Source organism: Pinus tabuliformis, chromosome 6, assembly GCF_031772625.1.
Source record: "Pinus tabuliformis cultivar Carrire ecotype Pingquan chromosome 6, CPIR1, whole genome shotgun sequence".
Classification (NCBI taxonomy): Eukaryota; Viridiplantae; Streptophyta; class Pinopsida; order Pinales; family Pinaceae; genus Pinus; species Pinus tabuliformis.
Window position 1 is genome coordinate 1562459090 of NC_142292.1, and position 15114 is coordinate 1562474203.

A 15114-nucleotide genomic window follows, 5' to 3' on the forward strand; every position below is an offset into this window, starting at 1 on the left:
CTTCTTCACAATCTATGTAGAATAATTTCTTCTCAGCACACTTATGACCTTTTGTGTATTTGCTATCACAATTGTAACAAAGCCCTTTTGCTCTTTTTTCTTCCAATTGTTGTGGTGTCAACCTTGTAGGTTGTGGAAGACTAGGGGCAACAACACTTCCGTCTTTATAGTTGTGAGTGGTATGCTTCCTAGTTGCCATAATTTTGCTTTCCATTTTTCTTGCTAACCTGAATGCCTTCTCTAATGAATCAGGTTCCCAAAGGCGAACATCATGTTGGATATTATCCTTTAAAGACCCTATGAACACATCAATCCTATGCTCCTCTGGAATATCTTTTACCCTTATGTTCAATTTTTGGAACTCCTCAATGTGCTCCATTATTGAACCCTTTTGTTTGAGACTTATCAATTGGCTAAAAAAAGTGTTGCTTTTTGTATCCTCATAATGTGCTATCAATTCTTCCGTAAAAATTGCCCAAGTGATAAATTGTTTACGAGAACAAAGCCATTGATACCATACAAACTGATTTGGTTCCAAATATACAGTTGCCATACGTACCTTTTGTGTGTTTTGCACATTATTGAGATCGAAGAATTGCTCCATCTGTAATATCCATGTGGCGGGATCCTTGCCATCAAACTTCCTCATATCGATTTTTGGAATATGGTGATTCTTCGATCCAACATTAGCGTCTATGGAATCATGATTAACATTTCTTTTGTTCTCATCATGAGTTTCCTTTACTACCCTTTCACCATTAGTGACCATTTCTTGTAGCAACTTATTCATATTTATCTTCAATTCGTCCATGTCTGTCTTCAAATCTATCTTCAAATCATCCATCTTAGCTTCCACGTCAATCATCTTAGCTTCTACGTCTTTCTTTAAACAGTCCATCTTAGCTTCTACACCTTTCTTTAAACCATCCATCTTAGCTTCTACATCTTTCTTTAAACCATCCATCTTAGATTCTGTTCCTTTTTGTGCAAGGGACATTGTTGCACTTGGTCTTGTAATTTTGATATATCATGTAGCATTTCTTCCTCTTCTTCATGAGTCATGCTAGAGCTTTCAGGTTCCTTACTAGGTGTTTGCATTTTCTTTCCTCGGGGCATCAGTTACCGATAATAATGCTCTACTATGCCCTTTGAATTCCTTCAAAATAAATTTTCAAACCAAGCTTAAGCAAAAATTTAAGAAAATCTACACACCTTTTTTCACTTTGTAGGAGCTCGATATTGCCTCTGATGTATCTCTGTACTTTCCAATCATCTAGTTCTGAATTTGTGACCTGTAGTAGCCCTCTGTGTCCTCTTTCCAATGCCACAAGTCTGACCCAAATTGGATTCTCCAAGGAAGAGTTATGTGAAATCTCCCACAGTGACTTGCTTTTAGACTAGTTCAGTAGAGCGAACTTGTACGACGTGCCACGAGTCACTGTTTCAACCTTTGGATCTGAAACTCGCATACAAGAAACTACAGTCCGTCCTCTTTCTGTACCTTCTTACGAAATTTCAATCCGATCCCCAGAGAGAAAGTTATGACGATTTTCCCCAGGTCACCTGTTTTGAATGTAATTCAGGAGTCTGCAAAAAGACCAACTTCCTCAGATCATATCTCCGCAAATATCGCGCGAAAAGCTCTGAAATTTGGACCCAAGGTTCAGCGCGATTTCTTCTCAAATGGGTTTTTTTTGTGACTTCTGAAACGTCACAGAAAAAAATTTATAGCGAAAATGCCACGATGACCTGTTTGGAGCAGCGAAACCCTAGAATCCAAAGCTCTGATACCAAATGTTATGAAACCAGCTCAAGAAAAGATAGAAAAGATAGATCAACGCCTTAGAATTCAGCCTCTTCGAGTGGGCAACCTCCTTTACATTACATAAATGAACAATTCTTGGATGATTCAAATGACAAAACCTCCTTTCTATATATAGGAGTCTAAGGAGTCACAATATAATCCAGCCGACCTAACAATAATAATATAAAGCCACAAAAATAACAATAGAGGGATTCTATGGGGCACAGAAATAACAATATGGGGGTAATAGGGGCACAACAATATAAATAAGGGGTATAACTACAATAGTAATGGGGTAATCACTAGTATTATAGGGACCCAACAGTGCTCCGGTAAGGCGTTCCTTTTGCAAATGCAACTAGACTTTGTCGCCCACCTGAAACATGTGTGGCACCCAATGTTGAACATGGCACTGCTTGTACTTGGCATTTGATTTCTCCAGAATGTCTTGGAACTGTTGGTGGATATGTTGGATGTGCTTAATGAAGTTTTTTGCCTTATCTATTTCGAATTGGACATGAGCCAAAACTGCCTAATTCGCTGTAAATGGCATGGCCACATCAATGGGACATAGTGGCTGAAATCCCAAGCCCACCTGAAAAGGGTCATGGCCAGTCGAGCTGTGGAGAGCCCGGTTATAGTTGTGCTAAACATAGGGGAGAGTCTCATCGCATGTGCGTGGATGCTTTGAGTTGTACATGCACAGAATGTGTATGATCATCTTGTTGACAACCTCTGTCTGGTCATCAGTTTGGGGATGGAAGGTTGTGGACTTAGTGAGTTCGGTTTCTAGCATCGACTAGAGACTAGACCAAAATGTATTGAGGAACCTGTTGTCTCGATATGAGATGATATACTGTGGGATCACAAAGTGTACCCACACTCGTTCAAAGAAGAGTTTAGCAGTGGCATCTACTGTGATAATCTTCTCGTAGGCCACCATAATGGCCATCTTCAAGAACCTGTCGATGACCACAAAAACACAGTCATTTCCATGCTTAGTATAAGGAAGGCACGACACGTAATCCATGGAGATGGATTTCGAAGGTTGACTAGGGGTAGGAAGCCGAGTATAGAGGCCTTGCTTCTTGATGGTCAGTTTGGCAATGGCACAGGCAGTGCATGATATGATGTACTTCTCGACATCCTGTCGAAGATTTGGCCAATAGAAATACTTCTGCAGTATTTCCACCATTTTCTCGACCCTGAAATGCCCAATAGCGTGACTGTAGTGTGCTCCCCAAATCATCTTGGCACGCTTGCTTGAAGGAACACAAAGGTGATCAGATGGCATAACAAGGCATCCTAGAGGTGAAAATCTTGAACATGCTGACCCTCCAAGAGTGTCTGGTATGTGTGGCCAAATTTTGGGTCTCTTTTGCACAGAAGTGGCCAATCAGAAGTCTCGTGTCCACAAGAGTTGAGCAAGGTGGTCAACACCATGATTGGTGGTAGACTAAGGAAATCTGGAACGTTATTGGTGTTGCCCTTCTTATACTTGATATTCAAATGGAACTATTGTAGGTATGTCGATCACTTCTGATGGCGATCATTATGCAACTTCCCTTGCATTTGTATGAATTACAGGGGTCAGTGGTCTGTGTGGATGATTGTTTCCTTCCCCAAAATGTAATGCTTCCATTATCGGCAGGCCTGCACAATGGAATACATCTCTTTGTCATAAGTGGGATACTTTTGGACTATGTCTGAAATTGCCTCACAGTGATATGCCATTGGATGCCTGTGTTGAGTAAGGATTGCCCCAATAGCATAGTCAGAGGCATTTGTCTCGATCTCAAATGGTTGTTGCAAGTCTGGTAATGCAAGCACCGGTGCCGAGAAGCGGCAATCTTTCAACTTTTTGAATGCATTCTATTGAGATTTAGACCAAAAGAATTTTTCTTTCGCTCCTCCCTTATTGACTTGACTCAAGAGCCAAGTGATATGAGAAAATCCCAACACGAACCTGCGGTAGAAATTGGCAAGACCCAAAAAGCTGCAGAGCTCTGTAAGAGTGGTTGGAGATAGCCAATCCCGAATGACTTGGATCTTGGCTGGATCCACATGCACCCCCCGTTCATCAATAATGTATCATAGATACTGAACTTGGATCATGCCAAAAGTGTATTTCTCCAAATTGGCACATAGCTTGTGTTGCCACAGTGTTTGGAGAACCTGTCAGATGTGGTGGAGGTGCTCTTCCCAACTCTGGCTGAAGATCAGGATGTCATCCAAGTATACCACTACAAATGAGTTGGTGAATGGCTGCAAGATGTCATCCATCAGCCTCATGAAGGTTGCAGGAGCATTTGTCAACCCGAATGGCATAACCAACCATGCGAAAAGGCCCTCCTTGGCTTTGAAGGCAACCTTCCACACATCAGAGGGTTAGATTGGTACTTGGTGATATCCCGACTTCAAGTTGACTTTGCTGAAATATTTTGCCCACTTCAGTTGATCCTGAAGGTCATCAATTCGTGGGATCAGGTACCTATTCTAGACAGTGATCTTGTTCAACGCTCGATAGTCAATACAAAGTCTCCAAGTCCCATCATTCTTCTGTACCAACACGATCGAGCTCCCATAGGGCGATCAGCTCGGTTGGATGTGACCTTTCTGTAGCAGCTCCTGAATTTGCCTCTTGATTTCGTCGTTCTCTAGAACAGAGCACTAATAGATTGGTCCATTAGGCAACGACGCACTTGGGGTCAGATCAATGGAGTGCTTGACCTAGCAGTGCAGAGGAACCCCTGCGGGGGAGGTGAAGATGTCTGTGTACTCCTCCATGACCTCGTCCATCTGTAGTTGTCATGTAGAGGGGCCTTGTCTGGAGGTTGTGGCCACTATCTTCTTCTTTTGCTGAGGGCGTATCATCGGGAAAACAAATTTCCCGGTTATGGAAATGAGCTTACTGCATTTTTTTGCAGTAACCAAAGAGATGGCGGTAGGCAGTGCTACCTCCGGTATCCTATACAACTTATTTTCCAAAGTAACATTAACAGCACGAGGCCTTGATTCGTACACAACATGTCATTTCCACAGGTATGGTTGGCCTAATAATACATCACAAACATCAAGGGGAGCATTGTCACATAATACCTCATCCATGAAGGGCTTTATTTTGTATGGAAGGCAACACTGCTGGCTCATGTGAATATCCCATCCTTGGTGAAGCCACCCGATGGTGTACAGTTGGGGATGTGTTGTGGTCGGTAAGCCTAACTGCTTCACGAACTCTGCCGAAATGAGGTTCTTTTGGCTCCTGCTATCGACAATGAACTATAGTGGGGAACCCTTTATCCACATCTGGGAGTGGAAGAGGTGCTCCTCCTCCTCTGGATCTTTGGGTTCCTCCTTCTAGATCTTCATGGTGGAAACAGTGGCATTGGGCTCCACATCGATAATTTGCTTTCCTTTGTCATTCCCCTTGCCGGGTTTTGACTCAGAGTCAGAACATGCATCTAATTCCGAAGCCTTCTGCTTGGCCACCAGTGACTGCTTGGCCCGACACTCACTTGTATTGTGAGTGGAGCTCTTATGGAACTCACACCACTTTCCTGTGTCCTTCTTCGACTCCGCGGTGTTGTTCTTTTCTTGTGGCTTTGGTGGGTTGTCTTGGGCCACCACGCCTTGGCTTTGTCCTTTGTTCTGTGGTTTGGGGGCACCTTTCCCTTACTTTGAATTTGCAAATTCAAAGTCTTGCTTCTTCTGTTTAAACTTCTGCTCAATCTTGATAGTGTATCGATACGTCGTGCTGAGCGAGGAGATGTCACGGAACTCTATCTCATCCTAGATGTACCTATGTAGGCAGCCGCAATATTTGAGTACCAAATGCTACTCAGCATCCTTGATACCCAACTTTGTGTTAAGGGTATGAAAGTATTGGTAAACTCTAGCACGTCTTGGTCCCTTCCCTGCCGCAACGTGGTCCACTTTAGGTATTTATCCTCATAGCTTCCAACAGGGTAGTGCTACTCCTTGATGGCATCCCGGAATGAATTCCAAGTGCGTGTGGCTAAAAATACTGAGGCCATACTTTCATCCTTCCACTCGTAGTAGGTTTCCCACCAGTCCTTGACGTGGGGGGTGGCTTTGAGAAGAGCGAAAGTAATCTTTTCCTGTCTGGAAAAATCATGAACAGAAAAATACCCTTCTAGTAGATTTAACCATTTATCTATAGCATCTGCATCTATCTGACCCTCAAATGTGGGAATGTCAAAGTTAACTTGTACCTTAAAGGGTGTGGCGCTTCCAGAGTAGCTGCTGGAAGTAGATGTGTCGCCCCTGGGTAGCCATTGAAGGTTTGGGCAAAGTTTTCCATCATCGTGTTCCTTTGTCGCTTGAGGGCCTCTTCGAGCAAGATTTTGATAGGATCTCTTGTCCCCTCGTCTTTTTTTTCATTCGCCATGGGAGGGCCTTGTGATTTGCGAGGTTTGTCTTGCAAAGGTTCGACCAGTTCAAGCCCTAACTCCTTATATCTCGATCTCATTGGGGACATGAAAAGAAAAATAGAGAAAGAGCAAACCGCTCCGATACCACTAATCCAGATTTAAATAGGAACGCAACAAATTACAAATATAACCATAAATATAGAGATGCAGCAAAAATAATACTTCATTTCATTAATGTAAAATACTGAAATATGCCTAGTAACAGAAATGGAAATAAACTAGCTCGGGCGACGGTAGCTTATCCCTAAGAAGAGATGTGGTGGCTACATGCCTCTGAACTGCCTTACAATGAGGCTCAATGGCCTTTTTATTATTGAACAATAAGAGCAAACCCTAAATAACCAAAACCCTAACCCAAGGAGATGTAACACCAAGAGTTTATGGGCCTCGTTGGGGTTAGTTGGACAGCCAACCTCCCGAGGTCATGACTTGGTCATATTATCTCCGTTTGATGCGCATGATACCCTATTGGCAACATCTCTCCAAGCACTACGATAGAAAAGAAGATTTTAGGAAAAATATCGTTGGCAGTAGATTTCCCAAAAAACATCGTTTAGGGCCTCAAAATGGCTCCGGAAGTTTAGGACCTGAAAAATTGCTAAAAATATTAAATTGTGCTACAATTAAAGAAACAGAAAAACTGAAAGAAACAATGGTGGGGGTCCAAGTGGAATTGGCGAGTGGCCACCAATATCCATGTGGATCAACAAGGGTCCAGGGGTGGGACCAAGGGCCAGGGATTAGCCCCAACCCCCTGGTCTAGCCCTATCACAAACATTACATTGGGAGCCCAACTCAGAAACACGAGCGGAGAAGGTTAAAGGGACCAACCTTGGGGTCACATGACCCTCTACAGGATCAGGAGCGTGGAGGTTAAGGGTCCCATCTCCTATGGGACTAACCCTGGGCCACATGGCCTATTACGTGACCACACCGCCAACAAATAGGGAGCGCTCTGACAGTTAAGCACCCAACACGGAATTTGGTACCATATGCTGGTTTTATGGGGTGCAATATGATCGTGTGTCAAGTAGTTGGGGGCCTAACTGGTAGGGGCGGGTTTTTAGCCCCGACCCCTCGGCACATGGCCCCCATATGACCAAAATTTTCAAAACTTGGGGGTTATAGGACAGTTTAAATGTCAGACAAATTCACCCGTCGGGCGAGATAGTAGGCTAGATTTTCGCACCAGTTCTAGGTTTGGGGTGCTCAAGCTAGGTTTGGGTCGAATTGGAGGATGATTAGCTATGAAATTGGGTAAAAACTTGTAACAAGCATAAATTTCTCAATTTTTGGCCAAATGAGGTGCAGAAAGAAACCAAATGGGGGTTTTTGATAGTTTTGGATCCACTGGGGACATGTTTTTTAATTCTAAGCACTGTAAATTCATGTAAACACAAAATTTTGAGCATAATAAAATAGGCTTTGCATTGGAAGCTGGGCCAAGAGATGTAGCCTAGGAGAGGGTTGAACTCCTTTATCATGTTTTGTGTTATGTGTTTCAGATATGGTTATTTTTGTTTGTTTGGCTATAAAATTTGGTTAAAAATCACTTGTTTATGTGTTTAGTAACTTGATCCATTACCCAAAACACATAAAATTTCACGTGAAATTTGTATATCACCTTTAGTTTTCAATTAAAAATCATTTTGGTATTAGAGCATCAAGTTGTTATGAAAGTGTGATTCATTTGTAAGTGTTTTTCTGATTCTTACAAGGTTGAAGGTTACAAGAGGAGAAGGAGAACTTGTGGAGCCAAGATCTCAAATTATTTAAAGGAGAAAAAACACACCTCAATCTTCAATAGTCATGGCACATGAAGAAGGTCTCGAAGGGATGTTTGAAGATGAAATACTTTTCAGAAAATCATTCTTTGAGATGTATAAAATGATAAAGGTTCTTTATGAAGAGATGAATGCAAGGTTGTACAGAGAGAGTTCAAAACCTCCAAAAGGATATGGAGGAAAAGGAGACAAGCCTCCAAAAGGGAATGGTGACAAACCACCACCTTCACCTCCATCCTCATCCTCATCTTCATCCTCATCTTCTACTTCCTATACCCTTTCACAAACACCTCAAAATTCTCGAAAGGGACATCGTAAAACTCCTTTGCTTAAGCTTGATATAAAGTTTGAATTGACAATGTAAAATGGGGAGGTAAATGTTGAGAAATTTGATAATTCGGTTCGTCATATTGAAGTGTATTGTAGGATACACTTCATACATCCCTTCATGACCTTCTTCATGTGCCATAACTATTGAAGCTTGAGGTGTGTTTGTTCTCCTTGAAACAATTTGAGATATTGGCTCCATAAGTTATCCTTCTCCTCTTTTAAGCTTCAACCTTGTAAGAATCAGAAAAACACTTGCAAACAAATCAAACCTTCATAATAACCTGATGCTCTGATACCAAAAATGATTTGTAATTGAAAACTAAAGGTGATATACAAATTGCAAGTGAAAAATTTATATGTGCTTTAGGTAATGGAGAAATTTACTAAACACATTAAAAAATTATTTTTAAACACAATTAACAACCAAACAGAGACAATAAACCATTTCAAAAACACATAAAACAAAACATGATAAAGAAGTTCACCCCTCTCCTGGGCTACATCCCCTTGTCCAGCTTCCAATGTAGGGCCTCTTTCATTATGCTAAAAGATATGTGTTTACATGAATTTTCAGTTCTCTGAATGAAAAAAATGTCTCCAATGGATCCAGAACTGTCAAAAACTCCCATCTAGGTTCTTTTTACACCTCATTTGGCCAAACATTGAGAAAGTTATGCTTGTTTCAGTTCTTACCACATCCATAGCTAATCATCCTTCAATTCGACCCAACTCTGGCTTGAACACCCTAAACCCGGAACAGACACATAAGTATGGCCTACAATCTTGCTCGATGGGAAAATTTGTCGGACAATTAAACTGTCCATTAACCCCCCAGTTTCGAAAATTTCCATTGTATGGGGGCCACATACCTAGGGGATGGGGCTAACCGCCCACCCTTGCCACCTGGGCCCCCAACTGCTTGACACGTGGACATATTTTTCCCTATAAAACCGATGTATGGTGCTAATTTCTATGCTAGGTGCTTAACTGTTGGAGCGCTCCTTATTTTCTGGCATTGTGGTCATGTAATAGGCCATATGGCCTAGGGTTGGTCCCCTTAACTTCCTTCACTCGCAGTTTTGAGTTGGGTTCCCAGAGTAATGTTTGTGGTATGGCTAGACCATGGGGCTAAGGCTAAGCCCTAGCCCTTGTTCTTGCCCCTGGATCCTCGTGGGCGTGATGACCAGGGCTAGGGCTTAGGACCTGCCCTACCCCCAAATGCGCTTTTGTTACACCTTAAATAAAAATCGCTGACATATGTTATTAAGAAACAAAGCTTGGCACATTGGTTAAGGCATGTGGTTGCTTGGTGGTAAGTCGCAGGCTCGATTCCGGTGGGTTACTTGAGCCCTCACCTAAAATTTTAATGTGTTGTCCAGAGGCCATGTGGTAGCCAATCATTAGCCCACTTGGCCCTCTAACATTGGTCCATATAAAAAAACCCTCAACCAATCAAATTGTGCCTTCACTAATTAATAAACAAGTGAAACTTGTCATCATACCATTGGCCAAATTGTACACAGTCATCTGCCTAGTCACCTACGAGTCAGGGGTGTACCTATAACCCAACTTTTAAAATTTTAGTTGTTTGGCAATTTGATCAGAACATGATATCAGGAGCATAGGATATCAATTTTGAGTGAAACTAGTTACATTGGATTCAGACCACCGAGATCTATCCAATCATACAAGTTTCGAGCATTTTTTTAGCACTTTGAATTTTGAGCACTAAACTAATCCCTTGGATCATTCCTCCCCATTGGAAGATTTTGGACCTCCAAAAGACTAATTTTAGTAAAAAAATAGATGAGGGTACATTTCCCTCACCCTTCTAACCTCAATCCATTTATATTTTCTTGGATTTGTGCCTTTGAGACCAACAGGAATGTAATCCACATTCCCTTGTTTCGAAGTTCTTGTCATTCTGTCAAGGATGGTATCCTGTTGCAATTCTTCAAGAAATTCTAGTGAGAAATATTCTATTGAAGGAATCTGAACATGCTCTCCTTGATCATCAATCAAAGGAGGCTCATATAATCTCAAATTCTCAACATTAACAACTGCATACATTTGCATATAAGGAGGCAAATCCAAATGGAAGGCATTGTTACCAATCTTTTCTAGAATCTTAAAAGGTCCATACCTTATTAGTTTCAACTTTTTACCTTCTCCTTTAAGCCTCTCTTTGCTAATGTAAAGCCAAACTTCATCTCCAACTTGGAAACTGTGGTCAACACAATGCTTATCATGCCTTGTCTTGTACTTGGCTTGGCTCTTTTCCAACTGTTCTTGAACCATTTGATGCACCAATTGAACTTGCTAAATGAACCACTTAGCCTTATCAATGTCACTATGAACATCAATAGTAACATCCTTCCCAAAGATAAAATCTAAAGGAGATTTTGGTAAGTGACCAAAGCATTCCTCAAAGGGAGATGTTTGATTCGATGAATGCTTTGCCTGATTATAAGCATGTTGAATGTAGTGTAAGTATTCATCCCAAAGCTTAGGATTTTTGCTGCAATAACCATGAAGAAGATGTACTACCATTATGTTCACCACTTCTGTCTGACCATCGGTTTGTGGATGGAATGTTGTGCTCTTTTTCAACTTGGTGTCCATGAGTCCCCATAATCTTGACCAAAAGTTCCCGACAAATCAAGAATCTCGATAAAAAATAATGGATTTTGGAAACCCAAAATACACCCATACATGTTGAAAGGAAATTTGTGTAGTCTATTCAGTTGTAACCTGCTTCTTACAAGGCATCAAAATACACATCTTGCTGAAACGATCCACCACAACATAAATATAATCATGATTTTTTGAGACATAGGAAGTCCTCCTACAAAGTCTATAGAGACACTTTCCAAAGGACGCGAAGGAACTGGAAGTGGAGTATACAATCCTATATTTCTATTGCTAGGCTTACTACTAGCACATAAAGAACATCCTCTTACATATTTTGATACACTTTCATTCATTCTAGGTCAATAAAAATACCTTTGTAATTGTGCCATCGTCTTGCCTACATCGAAATGGCTAGCAATAAGAGAAGTATGCGCTTCCCTTTTGATGTTGACTTTTTTACCCTGTGGATTGCATAACTTGATATAAAAGCTTATCATGCACATGGTTATCCAATTCCTCTAGTTGGTTTCCTTGACACAAAGTTGCATATACATCTTTAAAGTCATCATCTAAAGCATATTGTTCACCATAGATCTCATGCATGGTAGAATTATGCTTAAGAATAACTGAAGCACTAATAATTGGTCTAGAAAGCATGTCAATGACCTTGTTATAGATACCTTTCTTATACATTATCACCAAGTGGATTTTTTGTAAGAAACCCATCCATATGAAGTGCCTCGCTTGCTGTAGATTATTTTGTGATTGCAAGTATTGCAATGGTTGATGATCAATGTGAATGATATTTTCCTTTCCCATCAAATAGTGTTTCCACTTTTTCACGCTTTGACCCAATGCATACAATTCCTTTTCATATGTAGGATAGTTAACTATTGCACCATTAAAAGTTTTAGAATGATAACATATGGGCTTACCATGTTACATCAAGACCGCTCGCATGGCATAGTCACTTACATCTGTTTGTATCTCAAATGGTTGTCTTAAATCAGAAAGTGCAAGAACTGGAGTTTTACTGATTTTATCCTTTAATGCATCAAAATATTTTTGTTTCTTGCCTCCCCATTGAAAAACCTACTTAATGCTTGTCAAGGCATATAATGGCGCTACAATTGTAAAGAAGTTAGCAATAAACTTTCTCCAATATTGGGTTGCTCCCAAAAGCTTCTAACCTCAGTTACATTATTGGGCTTGGGCTAATCTATAATGACTTTGACCTTTGAGGGTGTTATATACCTAGGGGGGATAATATGGGGTACCAAGGGAGGTACCCAAGGTAATAATGTAATAATGGGATGGGCCATAGTAATAAATAAGGTGGTTAACCCATATCATGTAAGGGACCACAAGTAGTTAGTAATAAGGTAATGGGCCCATGGTATTAGTTGATGGTATGAGGAAACCATGGTAATGACCCATGGTATTGTATGTATAAGGCCTATATAGAGGCTAGAGACTCCATGTCAAGAGAGTGAAGGATTATTGTATGAACAAGCATATGGCTTGTGGAGTGTTCTCCTTCCTTAAGGAGTGAATGTATGGTGTTGCCCTACCTTAAGGGTTTGATCAATAAAGAATCATTTCATATTATTTCTGGGTTTATTTGCATTATCTTATATTTTTATATCAGATCTATAGTATTTCTGGGTTAGATCTACAACAAGTGGTATCAGAGCACTTTCCAGGGCCGGTGGGATCTCCATTTCTTAGCAAAAAAAATTTTTTGGCTAGAGATGTGTTCCGGCGTCTTTAAACCACGGGATCTATCGTTGAGCGCATAAAGTTGCGGATTTGGGGAGGCATGCACGCAGGAAATACAAGAAGTGGTCACGTCTGTTGGACTCCCTTGTAACCCCTGTGTGTACCCCTTCGAGTAGTAGCACATTAGAATCAGGACGCTTATTGGTCAAGTCTGAGATCTTTTGGGGCGCTTATTGGTGATCTAGCCCATCAGAATCAGGACGACGAGCTGAGCACAGTGGTACCATTCACTTCTTAGTGAAAATTTTTTTAGGCGGTCCCAATTTTCAAAAAAAAATCAGGTTGGTGTATGGTAGAAACTAGAGCTCAAGCGATGGCCAATGAAAGGATGGACAAACTTGAAGAATCAGTGCAATCCCTCCACATTCAGCTTAACGGACTATGTAGCATGGGCGAGAAAATAGTCCCGAAGGGCAAGGAGCAAGCCCACAAGGAGGCGTATAATGGCAATGAACACAATGAGGGTGAGTCTAGCCACTCTCCTCACGTCTGGCACACCCACCAACAACCCAGTCAGCGACCTCCCAAGTTGGATATGCATAAATTTGACGGTTCTCACCCGTCGGCATGGATAGCACAAATGGAGCAGTATTTCAAACTGAATCACATCTTCGATGATGAGACTCAGATTATGTTGGGGAGCATGTACTTGGACAATGAAAGGTGGCAATGGTGGGAATGGCATCAACGTTGCACTGGACCTTTTAGGACTTGGACCAAATTCACCAAAGCTCTTCAAGACCGCTTTGACCAGGAATCATCTTTTTTGGGTCGTCTTACTAAGCTCTGACAGATTGGTACAGTGGATGAATATATTACAGCTTTTGACGCCTTAGCCTTCCGCACTTGGGGTCTCTCAGACGTGTTCTACATGGAATGTTTTATCAACGGTCTTAAAGAAGCTATCAAAGGCCAAGTCCTACTGCACCACCCTCCCACATGGATGGAGGCTTGCAAGGTAGCTCGTAACGTGGAACGTGCATTAGCAGCCCAATACAGTCGCCCAAATTTCTCCGCTAAAGGTCGCCTCCCACAGGCTCACAACATGACTCAAACACTTAAGGTCCAAAAGGTGTCACCTGCGGAAATGGCCGAAAGAAGAAAGCAAGGCCTATGTTACTACTGTGATGAAAAATACTCCCCAGGTCATAAATGCAAGGAGCCCAAATTTTTTCAAATTGATGCCTCTGACTACAGCTCAACAGAGGAAGATCCACCACTGGAGGAACATGAGCCGCTAGAAGAAGACAACCAAAAGGACATTGTCTCTGACGAACCAGTTATTTCGTTGCATGCTTTGGCAGGAATTTCTTCCCCTCAAACTGTCAAAATCAGAGGTTTTATTAAACATCGCCCAGTAGTAGTCTTGATTGATAGTGGAATTACACATAATTTCATCCATCAAAAAGTCGCAGAAGCAGTGCATTGTTTTGTACGAGCAGTTTCTAACTTCCAAGTTCAAATTGCAAATGGAAAGACACCTCTCCGGAAGATGCAACTTGGGAACCAGCCACTATTCTTCAGCAGTTTCCGCAGCTTCAGCCTTGAGGACAAGGCTAGTCTTAAGGGGGAGGGCATGTTAGGGTCCCACCCTAACCCCCTTATTTATGTAATGGGATCACGTCATAGTCAAGAGTCAATAAAGCCCATATTAATAATTGTAAGTGGTTAATCCGCAATTAATGACGGAACCACAGTTAGTTGCAAATGGGCCGTAGTATTAGATAGATGGTATTAATAAAACCCACGGTATTGGCTCGTGGTATTGCATGTATGAGTCATATATAAAGGATAGAGACTCCCTGCGAGGAGCATCGTGTCTTATTTTGTAATCGAACTCTGCTCTATTGGAGGTTGCCCCCTCGAAGAGGCAAGTGAACATTACTCTCTGAATAATAAAATCATTGCTATTCTGTGTTCTGGGTATCTTTTCTTCGCATATTTTGTATTTGGGTATTATTTTGCAGGTTAAGAGCATAACAAGTGGTATCAAAGCACTTTCTTGGGCACAAAAGTGGAGAATTTTTTTTTTTTTTTTGCAGGATTTCGGGGGCGGCGAGTTTGCAGATCAAATATGTATGTTTTGGTGAAATATCTGCAAAATATAATTGTAGATCTGTATTCTTTGTGAAAAAATAGCCGATTTCAAAAAAAAAATCGGTTGAATCGGAGTCCGGATGAAGGAGATATCACTGATCTAAAAATCAGTGGTGTTGTAGACAATTTTTTGGGGCAGCGAGTTTGCGGCGCAGATCTAGACGTCCTGGTGCAAGATCTACAAAATCTAATTGTAGATCTGAATTGTTTGAGAAAAATCACCCAATTTCAAAAAAAA